Source organism: Pleurodeles waltl, chromosome 1_2, assembly GCF_031143425.1.
Source record: "Pleurodeles waltl isolate 20211129_DDA chromosome 1_2, aPleWal1.hap1.20221129, whole genome shotgun sequence".
Lineage (NCBI taxonomy): Eukaryota > Metazoa > Chordata > Amphibia > Caudata > Salamandridae > Pleurodeles > Pleurodeles waltl.
Window position 1 is genome coordinate 584,863,664 of NC_090437.1, and position 12,208 is coordinate 584,875,871.

Here is a 12,208-nt window from a genome sequence, read left to right on the forward strand (position 1 = left end):
AGGACATGTAAAGCCAGACCTACATACAATCAATGGCAGCTACAGTACCGTGGCAATGTAAATGTGGTTGTAGTAGGGGACTTACGTAGATGGAATAGCATTGACAGCTCTGATGCAATAATGGAATTGTTTGGAGCTGGTCAGACACAATGAACAGGTTGTCGAGACAGGCCCACCCATGTCAAGTTTGGAAGTGGACTTCACTCGCAACATTGCCTTGTCACACTTACTCAATGCTTACCCTCGCAGGGTCACTGATACACACTGTTGTTGTGCACCTTCCAGTGTACACATTCACAATATGCCAGTATGCAGCCACCCAATCCCATTCAAAGGCTGTCAAGTGCCAGTTTTCAGTCAGTACTTACCCCCTTGTGGCTGCTCTCAAATGCCCATTCTCCTCAGGGTAGGCCACTGCCACAATGCAGGCCATTAGGGGGCTCAGGGTCCAATGGGCAGCCCTCTCTCATTGGGAGGACATCCCCAGCTGGGTCTCTGAGATCTTTCAGGTCCCAGCTTCTCAGGTCCTGACACTGCTTTCTGCAATGGGTGCTCCGCCGGCTTTGGGCCCCCAGGGTCCGCACTTGCTTGACGATGGTCCTTCAAATCCCCTTCTTCTGATGGGTGCTGACCTGTATAGGTTTCACAGACAGGAGGAGATCAGGGGTGGTACTACATCAACATCAGTGGCCTACATATACCACACACACACATCATCATCCACATCTATCCAAACAACACTCTGTATATCCATGACCCCAGCATGCATGCACACCGTGGTCGGTCTGGCACCACCACTCACAGTGACACACCCCTGTTACAAACACTAAGGGCTCACCTGTTCCTCTGGTGCCCCATACGTCAGTCAATACAGGGGTAGGGCCCCTTCCACCAGTTTCTCCAGTTCTTCCTGGGTAAAGTCTGGGGCCCTATCACATGCAGGACATGACAATATGGCTCCCAGAGACAGTACACAGCAGCTCACATAGTGGAGGTCTTGCTTTTAGGAGTGTCAGGAGTCAACTGAGATAGTTGGCAGAAAATGGCGGTCACGGTTGACGTGTACAGGACCGTCACCACCGGTGGTCATCATCATTGGCCCCAGTATCCCATAGGCAGAACTGTCAACCAATGAGAAGTTACTCTGCTGTTACGACCGCCTACTACCACGACATCTGGTGGAATTGCATCACTTCCAACTATCCTGTGCTGCAGGACAGGTGGCTGCCATTTTATGTACAGTTAATGGGTTTATCTGTGATATGTAAGTGTGTCAATTAGTGCATAGGCCCATGTATGTATGACAAACATGGCCACATACTTGTGCGATACAACACATATGTTACAGGAAGTGAATATGCCCCTACATGCTGGCCCATTGGCTGTATTGCTACCTATATCACTGTCATATGTACATGCATGTCCCATGTAGGACACATATGTGCACCCGATCTGCACCATAACACATGTATTGGTTAACCCATACCATGTACAGGACCAGACATTGCCAGCACGCATGCCATTAATGACACTACTAAATACCCTATGAAGTAACTGTCACCCGTTCAGTCATGTCTGGATTGTTTAGTGTGTGTCACTATCTATTGGACTGATAAAATGCTTGATCTGCACATCACATGAAACAATATTTCCCTCTCCATCCTAGATACCATGTAATGAGGAGACGGAGGAAAGAACCAGTGCACCGTTCGGTAGTCGACCTTGGTGAAAGACACATCATGGAGACGTACAGATTGAATTGTGTCATCATCATGGAACTCTGTACTCAGTTAGAGGCTAATATACTGCCTGTCATCCACAATCCCAATGCCATCACTCCCATGGTCCAAGTGTTGTTGCTGCTGCACTTCCTTGCCACAGGGTTCCATGTTCAGCATTGTGTTCCGGGATGTACTGTCAGCTTTCCAGAAACACCTGGACACTTACATCCAGTTTCCCCAACCTGGGATTAGACCACTGTGAAGGCTGACTTCTATGAGCTGGGACACATCCCTCATGTAATAGGGGCTACTGATGGCACCCACATTGCTTTGGTTGCTCTGAGTGTCAACTAACAGGTCTATTGGAACCAGAAAAACTTCCACTCTATAAACATGCAGGTGGTGTTCTTGGCGGACCATTATATCTCCCAGGTGACTGCACAGTTTCTGGGATCTGTCCATGACACCTACATAATTAGGAACAGCAATATCCCAAACATGATAGCACGCCTACAAAGAGAGATGACTTGGCTAATTGGTAGCTATCTTTGTGGATATGTATCTCTGTTGTTGCACCTGTCAACACTATCTTCCATGTCTCTGTAACTGGTTTCTAACAGGTCCTGCCTATATTCACACAGGAGACTCTGAATATCCTAACCTTCAGCACTGCCGGCATGATTGTCGATGACACAAATGCTTAGTTTGTGTGACATTACAGTAGCATGACCAAAAAGAAATATCAGGACTTGTCCGGTTAGGTAATGTATATTGTTTCATGCCTATGTGTGTTTAGGGGACAATAGGGCCTGTATTGTGCTGATGATGGTTTTACAACTGCCCAGTTAAGGCCAAAATTCCAGCCCCCTGTAATCCAGAAGTGTTGTGGTGGAAGCAACCTCATACCGCTAGCGGTTGACGTAATGGCGTAAGGTGGTGTTTACCGCTGTGCGCTAATTCAACGGTTAACATGGTTATCAATGGCCATTCTTAGCATATCTTCATCGCCGCTGGCGTGATGGTGCACACTGCCATGGTGCGTACGCGATCTCGTCACCCCAACTTCACTTGACTCCCTGATCTCGTGCATGCAGGTACTCCACTGAGTGGACTGCTGTGTCCTGCCTCTGGTCATGGAAATGGCACGTGTTGCAGGGGAAAGGGCCCCGGCCTTCACCAACAAGGAATTGGAGAAGCTTGTGGACGGGGTCCTGCCCCTGTACGCTAAGCTCTACGGTCGGCCAGAGGTACAGGTGAGTAGGAGGATTGGAGGGCATGGATGTGTGTAATGGTGGTTGTTGCCTGCATACATGTGTGCACTTGTGAGACTTTATGGTCCAGGGTTCCTGATATGCTGCGTGTGTGTGTGCTGTTAGGCTGTTTTAAATGTCTGTACCATAGTGGATGTATAGCCAGCTGTACATGATGGGCCATTGTCTGACCTCAGTGTTACTTTTCTGTGTGTCCCTTATAGGTAAGCGCCCACCAGAAGAGAGGACTTTGGCATGCCATCACCAAGGAGGTGCGGACCCTGGAGGTCTACAACCGGTGGAGCACCCACTGCAGGAAGAGGTGGGAGGACCTGCAGCGCTGAGCGAGGAAGATCTGTGAGGACCAGCTGGGGAAGTCCACCCAACGAGGAAGGGGTGCCCATCGGGCACTGACCCCCCTTATGCAATGCATCTTGGCAGTGGTGTACCCAGACCTGGATGGGAGCTTGAAGGCTGCACAGCAGTCACAAGTGGGTGAGTACATATACCATATTTTTGCTCCTTGATGGATGTGTGTGTGTGAGTTCGTATTTATGTTGTCTAGTGGCAGGGACTTTGACAGATGTCTATCTACATAATGGCCCCCATGGGGAGTAGGGGTGCAAGGCTCAAGTCAGCAGAACGTCAGGTCCTAAAGGTCGCTGGGGAATGGCTGTAGAGCAGGGATCTGGCCACTAGTCAGGGGCATAGCTATGTGTATAGCGGTAGGTGCTGCCTGGTGGAATGATTTCTAGGTGGGTGTATGTGTGAACCACTAATGTACCTCCATTCGGCTATTTAAAAGTGCCTCTCCTGTTTTGTCTCCCAATCCCTGTTCTCTTGTGTTGTCTATGTACATCAGCATCATCTGGTGAGGGAGCTGAGGCACCGGTGAGTGGGGAGGAAGCGTCCCACGGATCCTCGGAGGCAGAGTCGTCCGACGCCAAGAAGACCAGTGGGTTGGAGGGCAAGGGGAGGCAACTACCACTGGAGGTAGTGACTCAGATACCTCCTCCGATGGGACCTCCCTGGCAGTGGTGGACCCTTGTGGGTCACCCCTACTGTGTCATCTTCCACCACCCCCATACCATCACCGCCCTCCCAGTTGCTCCCCACCGAGTTGCCCGTGCCCGCTCTCCCAGAAGGGTGAACGTCTTCTTCACCCCAGGCACCTACTCCCCTGCCCCAGTCAGCCCTGCTGTCCTTATGGAGGAGGCTATTGACCTCCTGAGAAACATTTCTGTAGGGCAGACAAACATCGTCAATGCCATGTCTGGCCTACAGAGATCATTTCATGCTCTGGCCTCCTCTTTGACGGCAGCCAATGTCCCTGTTCATTCCGTCCCCTCTCCATCCACCTCTACCCCTTCCAGCACCCCACTCCCTTCACCCGTCCAAAGCACACATTTTGACACACAGGCACACACCTCAACACACAAGAAGCACACTTCAAAACACAAGCACCACACCTCCCACCACAAGCATACACACAGCCATCATACACATGCACACACACCAACATCCACTTCCCCCAATGTGTCCACCTATTCCGCCTCCCTGTCTGTCCCCTGTACATGCACACCCCCAGGCACGGCACCCTCATTCAATGTTGCTGACCTTATTCCTACAGTTACCACAATAGCACACATCCATTCATGCACCCCAGACACCACACCTGCACTCACCACAACGACTTTAGTTGACACATGCAGCACACTCACCATAATTGCAGGCACCCAGACAACATCCATTCACACTGGCAGCCTGTCTTCTCCCACTGTGTCCACCCCCCCTCCTCCCAAGACACTCAAACGCACCAAAACACCCACCCATCACACATCCACAACACCTGCACCCACGTCACGAACACCTACACCTGTCACAACCACTCTCTCTACCTCCACTTCCATGCCGTCCTCCAGGACCACCCCAATTGCACCTAAGAAAATTTTCCTATCCCGTGTTGACCTATTTGAACCCACTGGCCCACCCGGTCTCATCCCTAAACGTGCTCGCCTCCTTGCCCTGTCCACTCCTCCCACGTCACAGTCCACTCCTGTCTGCCCTTCCCATTCCCGTACTACCTCCCCTGTGAGGAAGAGATCCCGTGCTGGCCCAGGAACATCCGCCGCACCCCAGGCCAAGTCCACTCCACCAGCTGCTGTGACTAAACCAAAGTCCCCTCCACCTTCCAAATGGAAATCTAAGCCCCCCCCTCTCCCAGTCGTAAATCCCCATCCCCACCCCCTGCCCCTGTTCCATGAAGTGCCTGGATGCCCCATTGTTGCCCCTATGAGGTGGAGTACCGTAGCACTTCTGGGAGTCAAGTTAGGGCCATTGGGGCCCATCGGACATCCTTAAATATGGATTGACCATTTGCCTTCTATGCACTTCTGTTGCTCAGTGAGCACAATAAAGGTTAATGTGTGGCCTGTGTTGTTTGAGGCACACTTTGGATCCGTGGTCTCTCGTTTCATTGTTTGGGGGTGTTGGGCACATGTCTGTACTTTGGGCAGGTTGCATTTGCCTTGTGTCGGGTAAGTACCTCTTGCTGTGGGGTGTATGGCTTGTGCTGCTGTGAAGGGTTGTGGAAGTGTTGCAGGGTGGGTGGGTATCTAACTGTGCCCTTTCTTCCCTTGTTTAGTAGGTTGCGGTACTTACCGTCGTCGTCTTCATCGGTGGTCTCAGTCGTGGAGGTATATGGCAAAGAGCAGGGCTGGCATGATCTGTACCTCTCTCTCCATTTCTGCTTCAGTGTGTTGTGTGAGCCTCCGGTGAGTGTTCGTTTCCGCCTGGCTTTGCGTGGCGGTGTTTCCCGCCCCGGAACTGACAGCGGTCTAGTGCTTCATTATTTGATGGGTGGGTAGGGCCTTTACGTCGCCCTGTGGGCAGGCGCTGCCGTCATTGTCGGCACTCCTTTGACGGCAGAGAGTGGTTTCCAGAATGCCTGTGTTTCAGTTGATTCATTATTTGACGGTTCGACCGCACGTCTGTTGGCGGTTGTTACTGCCACCGCCGGCGGTGCAGTGTTTACCGCCGTGTTCATAATGAGGTCCTAAATGCCCTAACCTGGAATGTGAGGGGTGGTGACACATAGAGAGCCCTACCAGTTCCATACCTACCTAAAAGACAGACAGATCAATATTTATTTCCTACATTAAGCCCACATGACTGCCTAGATGTGTCCCATCTCTTGAAACAATGGTGACTCCAAATAGTGGGTTCCACCTATTCAGCATATGCGAGGGCCCTGATCTCTATCATACCCAAGGTACCCTGGGTAATTAGCAGGAGGCTGACTGATACAAACTGCTGATAAGCAGTGATGGAAGCGACTATAGATGGGTGCTGAATTTACCTGGTGACATTGTATTCCCCTACTACATCCACACTCAATTATTTGACAGTCTTCCTCCCATGCTGGTATACATCCTGAAGTGCCCTGTATTGGGGTGGGGGGAATTGTAAGTGTGCCCCCAATATAGCAATGAACAGGTAACTCCCATCCCCCCCCACACTTGGCAGGTGCTGCTAGTGTCAGGACTGCAGGCTTTCTGCGAGCATGGCTGGGTCACAGACAACTATATGATATAAGTGCACCATGCACCCTCCGAAGATGGAATTTTAACATTATTCACAAGTGAACCTTTTATACATTTGTTTAGATTTGCTGTTTTTGGAATGCAGGGATGGAACTGTATGCCCACACAACTGAATTCCTAGGGCACAAATTATCAAATCACTATCCACTCAAGCTTGGGATACAATGGGTAGATCCCGGACACTAAAACCTACATGGAGGCTGCAAGTACCTGCACTGCATAACCCCAAATTTCACGAGACCATCTGGACACACATCCACCATTACTTTGAAGAAAATGAGGGATCAGTGCCCAATCGGAGGGTTGAATGGGGAGCCTTTAAAGCAGTGCTACACAGACTGTGCATCAGACAAACTATGGCATTTACACTACTACTCAAATGCAATTATCTACACTCAAAGCTTGAGTGAATAGGACTGGACAGCAATATAATGCAGTTGATACACCTAATGTATCCCGGTCCCAGGGCAAGGGTGCACATAGAGCGTGAGATCTCGAGGGTGTTTGAAATTAGTCGGGGTACACTAGAAGGATGCCCACAATCCCTAATACTATTTTCACTTACCATGGAATTACTCAGACAAAGAGGGCCAGAATGAGGGATATTGAGTGGCAACAACTGGGAAATAGTGTCACAGTATGCCGATGATGCTTTGCTATTCCTAAGGAATGTGCAAATGGACTTTTGCAGCATACTGGCATTGTTAGACATGATTGGCCCCCACTTCGGTCTGCGTTTCAGCTGGATCAAGACTTGACTCTTCCTGCTTATGTGAATGTCAGTAGCCAAACCTGAATCTAGGGACTAAATGGAACACCAATTTACTCCACTAGCTCACGGTGGATGCGTACCATACAAATGAGGATAACATACAGGGTAACCTGAGGAAGGTGTTGGTAGAAGTAAGACACTCACATAGCTTCTGGAACAATCTACTGCTAGCCCCACTGGGATGGGTGGCAATTGCTAAGATGCTTATCCTACCCGGCTTATCATACCATTTGTCGGCAATCCAAGTGCGACTACCTAGTAATTTCTTTGCGGCCCTTAATGGAATTATGTCTGAGTTAATATGGCCGGGGGTGACATAAGAGGGTTGTCATTCGCAAACTGCATACCCATAATGATAGGGGCTGAATGGGATGTGCTACACTATGAACTGTACTATGCAGCAGCCTAGCTACAATTGCCAGAGCGATGGATATCTCAGGCTTGGACCCTGAGAGCCCACACATAATGTGCAGGCTAGAGGACTATGAGATTACTGCATAGTTGCTACAGCCACCCCAGCAGGTGCAAGCCACTGAAAGTAAATTAGCCTAATATTGTTGCCATAAATATGTGCAACCCAAGTAGGACAGTATTTCTTATTACAACTATGGTACAGCTGAACTTCAGGGAGATAACAAACCATCATAACAGCAGGACATAGGCAGACAGAGAGGTGGTGAGCCTGGGGGACCAATATGCCCATAAACTGTTGAAACCGTACCAGAAAGTAGCTGTCCAGTATGACCTTGGAGGTGGACAATTTCTACATGCAATGTGCTAGTGGGGCCCATATCAGCTAGTTGGGAAGCAGACCAGAATTAAGCAGACATAGATGAACTGCCAACTTTAATGCTTGAGAATGGGACACACCATTGAGCAATCACACTAATATATAGGGCATTGGTTAGAAAACACACTTCTAACAGCACCTGGACAAGAGCTGATGGGCAAGCAATCAAGTATGATGTTAGGAAGAGAGAAAGGGGTCTTGTTGGTTCCAGAAGTATTCTAAAAATCAGGGGGTTTGGGTCCACTACTTATACCTCTTTCTGCCTTTGAAGTATGCAAACTTCAAAGGAAAGATTGTGCCTTGCCCAGGTCTGGCTCCAGACTCACACCAAGGGGTTGGAGACTGCATTGTGTGAGGGCAGGCACAGCCCATGCAGGTGTAAGTGACCACTCCTCCCTCTACGCTAACCCACATGGCCTATCAGGATATACAGGTTACACCCTAGCTCCCTTTGTGTCACTGTCTAGAGGAGATTCACAAACAGCCCAACTGTCAGTCTGATCCAGACAGGGAATCCACAAACAGGCATAGTCACAGAATGGTTGAAGCATGAAAATAACTACTTTTTAAAAGTGGCATTTTCAAACTAACAATCTAAAAACCAACTTCACTAAAAGATGTATTTGTAAATTGTGAGTTCAGAGACTTCAAACTCCATATTTCTATCTGCTCTCAAAAGGAAATTGCACTTTAACCATGTTAACCTTTGGGACAGCTGGGCCTTGCAACAGTGAAAACTGCATTTGGCAGTATTTCACTGATAAAACTGTGTAAAACACATCAAGACATGCCCCACCTTTAACATTTACTGCATCCTGCCCATGGGACTACCTTGGACCTACCTTAGGGGTGCCTTACATGTATAAAAAGGAAATGTTTAGGCCTGGCAAGTGGGTACACTTGCCAGGTCAAATTGTCAGTTTACAAAATGCACACCCGTGGCTGGTCCGATCCATGTTTACACGGCTACTAATGTGGGTGGCACAACCAGTGGTGCAGGCCCACTAGTAGCATTTGATTTCCAGTCCCAGAGTACCTCTAGTGCACATTACTAGGGACTTACTAGTAAATCAAATATGCCAATCATGGAAAAGCCAATTAAACTCACAATTGACACAGGGATCATGTGCAATTTAGGTCAAGTTCTTCTTCCCCAGGTAAGAGGGCAGCAGGTCATCACAGCGGGGTAGCAGTTCATTTAGAGCAGAAGTCCAGCAGAATGGCAGTTCTTGTAGCGGCACAACAGTCCTTCTTCCCTACAGAGTATCAATAGGTAAGGAAGTATACTTATACTTAGGGGCTTACTAGTAAATCAAATCAGCCAATCATGGAAAAGCCAATTACACTCACAATTTACACAGGGAGCACTTGCACTTTAGCACTGGTCAGCAGTGATCAAGTGCCCATAATACCAAAGCCAGCAAAAACCGAGTCTGGCACAGAGTCAAAATATGGGAAGCAGAGGAAAAAAGATAGGGGAGACTACGCTAAGAATGCCAGGTCTAACAAGTGTCCCCCAGCTGAAAGTGGGGAGAACTACCCAACCTCATGGGAGTTATCTCTAAGGTGGAAAAATCTGGCCAGACCATCTGTGTTGATGTGTTCTGGTCTAGGGCTAGTCTGTATGACAAACTCTTTGGAGACATCATGCTCCTTCAGCATGTGTGCCGTCCACATGGCTGCCTTCAGGGCATCAAAAGCTGCCTGGCAAGCCTCATCCAGATAAAATAAAAATAAATATAAATTTATAAAGCGCATCTTATCACCTGTGAGGGCTTCAAGGGGCTTTCCATGTGTACAGGGCGATTACGTGATTTTTCAGAATCACAGGACATTGTATGAATGCCCAGGCTCCAACCCAGATTTCCAGCTCCCTAGGCGGTCGCTCTGAGAGCTGTGCTTCATACTCTCCCTCACCTTTTTTCGGTTGCTTCTGAAGGTTAACTCAGTCAAGGAAGCAACAATAGTGCCATACCCCTTGACAAACTTCCTACAATATCCTGTGAGACCTAAAAAGGCTCTCACCTCAGTTTTGGTCTAGGGGGTGCCTCCAAGCCACAATGGTATCAATCATTGTCTGCAGGGGTACCACCTGGCCACTCCCCACCTGGTGTCCCAACTACACCACAGAACCCTGCCCTATTTGGCACTTACTAAGGAGTGAGGCCCACCTTCTGCAGAGCCTCCAACATTTTGCAAAGGTGTTGCAATTATTCTTACCAGCTGGAGCTGAACACAGTAATGTCATCCTGGTAGACTGCACAGAAATCCTCCAAACCAGCCAAATCCTGGTTAACCAACTTCTGAAAGGTGGCAGGAGCATTTTTAATCCCAAAGGGCATCACCCTGAACTGGTAGTGCCCATCAGGGTTAGAAAATGCAGACCTCTCCTTGGACCCCTCAGTTAGGGCAATCTACCACTACCCAGACGTTAGATCAAACATGCTGAGAAACCTGGCACCTCAGGGGATGGGGTACACGTCAGTCTTCATGATGGTATTGAGTTTACGGTAGTCCACAGAGAACCTGAGTTCTGGAGTGACACCGGGGGCAACAGCCTTTGGGGCCAAGACCACTGGCCTGGCCAAAGGCTATTGGAGAACTCAATAACCCATAGTGTTAATATTTTGGACATTTCATCCTTAATGCTAACCCTGCCCTTTTCAGTCACCTTGTAAATCTTGTGTCCTACAGGTAGACTGTCCCCAGTGACTACATCATGTGTACACAAATGGGTGACCTTGGGACCAAGGAAAATAATGAGGCAAACTCTCCCAACACCTGGCGACAGTCCCTCTCTTGCTCTAGGGTCAGTGAGGGGAAGAGGTTGACACCCTCCACAGACCCATCTTTCTCCTGAGCAGACAGGAGGTGAGGAAGAGGCTCACTCTCTTCCTCCTCCATCATCTGTTGTTAGAAGCATTGCCAATTCAGACCTCCCAAAGTGAGTTTGAGGCGGTTCACATGCAGGACCCTTAAAAGGTTCCTCGGAGTCTTCAAGTTCACCAGATAGGTGACCTCACTCTTGGGCTCCACCACCTCAAAAGGCCTAGTCCACTTGTTTTTGAGAGCATGGGGCTCTACTGGGGCCATGACACACACTTTCTGTCCAAGCTGAAACTCAACCAGAGTGGCATTCTGGTCATACCAGAGTGTCATGTCCTCCTAGCTGGCTTCCAGGTTCTCTTTAGCGAGCTTCCGGAAGTGGGCTGTTTGGTTCCTAAATGCCAGCATGTAGCTAAGTACATCCTGGGGGGGGCTTACAGAGGCTTTCTCCAAGCCCTCCTTCACCAGACTCAGAGGTCCCTTCACAGGGTAGCCATACAACAATTTAAAGGGGCTAAAACCAAGTACCTTTTGTGGCACCTCTCTGTAGGCAAATGGAAGGCATGACAAGACGACGTCCCACTTACACCTCCTGAGCTCTGAGAGGCCCCTAATCATGCCCTTCAAGGTTCGGTTGAATTTCTCAACCAAATCATTTCCTTGGGGTGGTAAGGAGTGCTGATCTTGTATGTCACCCCACAGAGACTTCATATACGTAGATATGAAGTGGGTATCCCTGTCAGATATCACCTCTTTGGGGATGCCCTATGGGGGTAAAATCCCCTATCAATGCCCGGCCCACAGTGATTGATCTAAGAGGTATAGCTTCTGGGTACCAGGAACCAATTTTCTAAAAGTGGTATTTTCAAACTGGTAATTTAAAAACCAACTTTACCAAAAGATGTATTTTTAAATTGTGAGTTCAGAGACCCCAAACTCTGTATCTCTATCTGCTCCCAAAAAATATTTAAAGGCAGCCCCCATGTTAACCTATGAAAGAGATAGGCCTTACAATTGAGAAAAATGAATTTGGCTATATTTAACTGTCAGGACATGTAAAACACACCAGTACATGCTCTACCTTTAACATACACTGTACCCTGCCCATGGGGCTACCTAGGGCCTACCTCAGGGGTGCCTTACATGTATAAAAAAAAGAAGGTATAGGCCTGGCAAGTGGGTACACTTTCCAGGTCGAATTAGCAGGTTAGAACTAAGCACACAGACAGTGCAGTGGCAGGTATGAG